The sequence below is a fragment of the Drosophila rhopaloa genome, unplaced genomic scaffold (genome assembly GCF_018152115.1).
Source record: "Drosophila rhopaloa isolate 14029-0021.01 unplaced genomic scaffold, ASM1815211v1 contig_11, whole genome shotgun sequence".
NCBI classification, from domain to species: Eukaryota; Metazoa; Arthropoda; class Insecta; order Diptera; family Drosophilidae; genus Drosophila; species Drosophila rhopaloa.
The window spans coordinates 1-5,986 of record NW_025334984.1 but is presented as its reverse complement, the minus strand read 5'-3'; the positions used below and the strand labels follow the sequence as shown (position 1 = coordinate 5,986).

At 35.4% G+C, this 5,986-nt stretch overlaps 1 non-coding gene and 1 pseudogene across 1 annotated transcript; both read right to left on the bottom strand.

Moving 5' to 3' along the window:
- Positions 1–219: 219 nt before the first annotated feature.
- Positions 220–3,936, bottom strand: LOC123036948 (annotated as a pseudogene).
- Positions 3,937–4,384: 448 nt separating this feature from the next.
- Positions 4,385–4,563, bottom strand: LOC123036944. The gene has a single exon (XR_006417234.1). It is a non-coding gene; the product is annotated as a 5.8S ribosomal RNA (ribosomal RNA).
- Positions 4,564–5,986: the final 1,423 nt, after the last annotated feature.

The following is a 5,986-nucleotide window of genomic DNA, read 5'->3' as shown; positions in this document are numbered from 1 at the left end:
GTTACACTCTTATATACAAACAAACAATCAACTTAGATATAATCACTGCACGTCACTAACTTATTAAATATAATAAGATGACGACTCATTTGGCTATAAAAAGAATTAAAATATATTATATATGTATATATATAATATAATACAATAAAATTATCAAAAATATATGATAATTCTAATTGTTTATATTATAATATATATAATATATTTTTTTTTGGTTTATCGAATCATCAAGCAAAGGATAAGCTTCAGTGGATCGCAGTATGGCAGCTGCTCAACCACTTACAACACCTTGCCTGTTACAAAAGTCGTTTACAATTGATTCTAGGCTTTGTCATTGTATTAAATAATGTTTTTATATGTAACTAGCGCGGCATCAGGTGATCGAAGATCCTCCCAATTTACTATGTTACAAATTACATTGGCATCACATCCATTGTCGTTCATAAATGAATATAAACTTTAAATGGTTTAGAAGCCATACAATGCAAATTGCCCCTTATTTATCATTGCAGTCCAGCACGGATACGACCTTAGAGGCGTTCAGGCATAATCCAACGGACGTAGCGTCATACCACTGTTCGCTCGAACAAGTATTGTGCCATTGGTCCGTACCTGCGGTTCCTCTCGTACTACGCAGGAATGCTGTCGCAACAACGTTTTGTCATTAGTAGGGTAAAACTAACCTGTCTCACGACGGTCTAAACCCAGCTCACGTTCCCTTGCATGGGTGAACAATCCAACGCTTGGTGAATTTTGCTTCACAATGATAGGAAGAGCCGACATCGAAGGATCAAAAAGCGACGTCGCTATGAACGCTTGGCCGCCACAAGCCAGTTATCCCTATGGTAACTTTTCTGACACCTCTTGTTAAAAACTCTTAAAACCAAAAGGATCGATAGGCCGAGCTTTTGCTGTCCCTGTGTTACTGGAACACCGAGATCAAGTCAGCATTTGCCCTTTTGCTCTATGTGTGGTTTCTGTCCGCACTGAGCTGGCCTTGGGACACCTCCGTTATTATTTGAGAGATGTACCGCCCCAGTCAAACTCCCTACCTGGCAATGTCCTTGAATTGGATCATACCTGAGTAATTGGAGTTATACCAAATTTTCAAATCAAAAATACATAAATGCACTGTTTTATTAAAGAATTTGTTTGCGATTATATAACAAACTCGTGATACTTTGATCAAGAAGCTTGCATCAAAACCCAATACCATAAGATATAATAAATATATCCGTATAATGGCTAGGAAATGATACACGTTCCATTTAATCAAGTAAGTAAGGAAACAATAAGAGTAGTGGTATTTCATTGGCGATACCAAACCGAGGTCTAATATCTCCCACTTATTCTACACCTCTTATGTCTCCTTACACTGCCAGATTAGAGTCAAGCTCAAAAGGGTCTTCTTTCCCCGCCAATTATTCCAAGCCCGTTCCCTTGGCTGTGGTTTCCTAGATAGTAGATAGGGACAGTAGGAATCTCGTTAATCCATTCATGCGCGTCACTAATTAGATGACGAGGCATTTGGCTACCTTAAGAGAGTCATAGTTACCCCGCCGTTGACCCGCGCTTACTTGAATTTCTTCACTTTGACATTCAGAGCACTGGGCAGAAATCACATTGTGTCAACACCCGCTAGGGCCATCACAATGCTTTGTTTTAATTAGACAGTCGGATTCCCCAAGTCCGTGCCAGTTCTGAATTGATTGTTAATTGATAATCGTTATAATTAATAAGAACTAATTGGTTTGACCCAATTAGTATTCTTAAAAATTTTAGCAAGAAAGTTCCACAATTGGCTACGAAACTAAACTATCCGGGGAACAAGTTACCACCATAAATGATAGAAACTCTATTTACCCAGAACGAGCACATAAACCATGTTATTGTTTCCCAATCAAGCCCGACTATCTCAATCTTCAGAGCCAATCCTTATCCCGAAGTTACGGATCTAATTTGCCGACTTCCTTACCTACATTATTCTATCGACTAGAGACTCTTCACCTTGGAGACCAGCTGCGGATATTGGTACGGCCTGTTGAGAAGTTTACGTGTCCCCACCATAAATTTTCAAGGTCCGAGGAGAAAATATCGACACAACAGTATATGTCATGCTCTTCTAGCCCATCTACCATATCTCTCTGCGAAAGACTTCCATGGTAGTACGGCTATAAAACAGAAAAAGAAAACTCTTCCGATATCTCTCGACGGCTTCTTTATGGTCGTTCCTGTTGCCAGGATGAGCACGAGGCCCATATTTAATAACAAACGGATACTCAACAGGTTACGGAATTGGAACCGTATTCCCTTTCGTTCAAAATTATTCAAGTATATTATTATGGCATTATTTGTATATATATATATTCGCTTTTTGGTTTTACTTGAAAATTTTCGGCTTCGCCTTGAACTTAGGACCGACTAACTCGTGATCAACCACTGTTCACACGAAACCCTTCTCCACTTCAGTCCTCCAAGGTCTCATTCGATTATTTGCTACTACCACCAAGATCTGTACCAATGGCAACTCCATGCAGGCTTACGCCAAACACTTCTACGCATACCATTGTACCTTCCTACTCACTAAAGTTTCAAAATTTATATTACAAGTAACATAAATCATCTACTTTAGAGGTAATGTAAGGTATAAACTTAACGCCATCCATTAAGGGCTATCCTTAGCAGATTTCGACTTATATTTTTCTTTTTAACAAAACCCTATTATTATTGCTATTTTTTACCAGATAAGATTATTTTATATAACATTAAAATGCACCAGCTATCCTGAGGGAAACTTCGGAAGGAACCAGCTACTAGATGGTTCGATTGGTCTTTCGCCCCTATACTCAATTCTGACAATCGATTTGCACGTCAGAACTGTTTCGGTCTTCCATCAGGGTTTCCCCTGACTTCAACCTGATCAAGTATAGTTCACCATCTTTCGGGTCACAGCATATCTGCTCAAGGTACGTTCCAGTTAGAGGCATAAATAATATAAATATCATTATACATAACTATATAGAACGCCCCGGGATTGTGTTAATTAGCTATAAATAGTTAAAAAACTAATCCCATTAATAGTCAAGTTAATTACGCTATTAGGTTTATATCCCAATAACTTGCACATATGTTAGACTCCTTGGTCCGTGTTTCAAGACGGGTCCCGAAGGTATCCTGAATCTTTCGCATTGTTAATCATACAAATGCTTATAATAAACACAAAAATCAATGATAATTATGCCATTATATAATTCCGAAAAATTAACGCACTGTATTCATATAAATCTATCAACACTTTATCAAATTAATGACATTTAATCTGTGTTAAAACGCAAGCATTTTAATTGGAATAAACTATAAGCCATATTTTATGATAAATTTTGTATGTTAATAGATTACAATGTCCTTATATGGAAAAAATGCACACTATTATCATAATATTGTTTAAATATTAAAATTTTAATGATGAATTTTCCATAATGGATATTCAGGTTCATCGGGCTTAACCTCTAAGCAGTTTCACGTACTGTTTAACTCTCTATTCAGAGTTCTTTTCAACTTTCCCTCACGGTACTTGTTTACTATCGGTCTCATGGTTATATTTAGTTTTAGATGGAGTTTACCACCCACTTAGTGCTGCACTATCAAGCAACACGACTCTTTGGAAACATCATCTAGTAATCATTAACGTTATACGGGCCTGGCACCCTCTATGGGTAAATGGCCTCATTTAAGAAGGACTTAAATCGTTAATTTCTCATACTAGAATATTGACGCTCCATACACTGCATCTCACATTTGCCATATAGACAAAGTGACTTAGTGCTGAACTGATTTCTTTTCGCTCGCCGCTACTAAGAAAATCCTTGTTAGTTTCTTTTCCTCCCCTAATTAATATGCTTAAATTCAGGGGTAGTCCCATATGAGTTGAGGTTGTATATAACTTTTTATCAAATTAATTCTTTGTATATAATGAGAAAACATTTTATAAATTCGTCTTTAAATTGGCAATATATATAAATATATATAAATACATAGATATGTTTTATATATATAGATATTTGATGATTATTTGTTTTGTAACGAACCAACGAAGAGCAATAACATTTCCAACAGCTTTCGATTTTCGAATCATTAATAAGAGACAATTCTAGATGAAAAATATTTCATAATTTTTTATGCTAGACATTTCTCAGTATCATTTGATTGAAAACGAAAATATTTTTCTTCGTTTATCACATTCAAATTATTTACAACAATGTGAGTTAATGTTTTTCATAGATTTTTGTTAATATTATGAATAAATTAATATTTATCCAATAATATACCATATGCTTATAAATTTTATTTTAAATTTATAAACAACTTAATTAGCATAGTCTTACAACCCTCAACCATATGTAGTCCAAGCAGCACTATAAAATTAATTAAAGTACATAACAGCATGGACTGCGATATGCGTTCAAAATGTCGATGTTCATGTGTCCTGCAGTTCACACGATGACGCACAGTTTGCTGCGTTCTTCATCGACCCATGAGCCGAGTGATCCACCGCTTAGAGTTTTATATATTTGTTTTTTCAATTTGTCAAGTATGTTTTTATTGAAAGAAATTAAAAATACACCATTTTACTGGCATATATCAATTCCTTCAATAAATGTTTTTTTATACCTAAAAAGAATGCTGCGAAATGTCTTAGTTTTATATAAACAATATATACCAATTTTATGATCGATATAAATATAATTACTAATTATTTTAATATATATTGCAATTTATATAAAACATTAACCTGTATACCAGGTACAACATTATATATTTTAGGTTGTTGCATTAACCAATGTATGCCCATAACTGAGATGAACAATACATATGCGCAACGCGTGTATATTATGGTCCATATACACACAATAATTTATTTATATATTATAATATAAAATATTTATTTTATATTATATAGTGGTTTTCTTTCTTTTTTATATATGGAATTTTTAGCCTTAATATTATATTCCATGCCTTCTTAATCCTTTTTCATTGCATTATCCCCATTTTTATATATATTTTTATATATATTATTTTGGTCTTATTATATGCTTTACATATATTATTTATTTGGTCTTCATTTTATATTCGGCCTTCTTCGGACATATTTTTTTAATTTTTCACAATCTCGCATGAGTGGTTCAGTTAACTTGGACCTCTCGGTCTAGGAAATACACGTTGCTTTCATTGTAGCGTGCATGTACAGACCTGTTATTGCTCGTATTGCTAGACGCAATGGTCCATTTAAGAAGCTAAAATATAATGGGACAAACCAACAGAGTACTACCCACTTATATAACACATTCAAACACAATAAACATTTACTGCCACCATGACGAAATAATATATGTTTTCAACACCATAACTTGAAGATTGCTATTAATATATTTGAGTCTTGCTCGTTATCGGAATTAACCAGACAAATCACTGGACGAATCCAGAACGGCCATGCACACCATATTCCATAGAGCTATCAATCTGTCTACACACTTATGTTCTCGACCTGGTGTGTTTTCCCGTGTTGGGTCAAATTAAGCCGCAGGCTCCACTTGGGGTGGTGCCCTTCCGCTAATTCCTTTAAGTTTCAGGCTTGCAACCATACTTCCCCGTTCAAAAGCTTTGGTCAAGCGACTGAGGGCCATGCGAAGGGGCCAGACCCAATTGTTATTGGCACGGTTAGAACTAGGCGGCTGAAATTCTACTCGTTCTTGATTAATGAAACATCTTGGGCAAATGTTTGGCTTAGTTAGTCTATACGACGGTCCAATGCCCCAAACTGCTTATTATTGCCTTCTTGATCTGAAACCAATGAGCAGAACAGAGGTAAGTCATCCCATGCACAGAATATTCAGGTATTTCTTGAAGCCTGCTTTTTAAGCACTCTACTTTGTTCAAAAAATTGTACCGGCCCACAATAACACCGTTTAAGGGCACCAATGCAGGT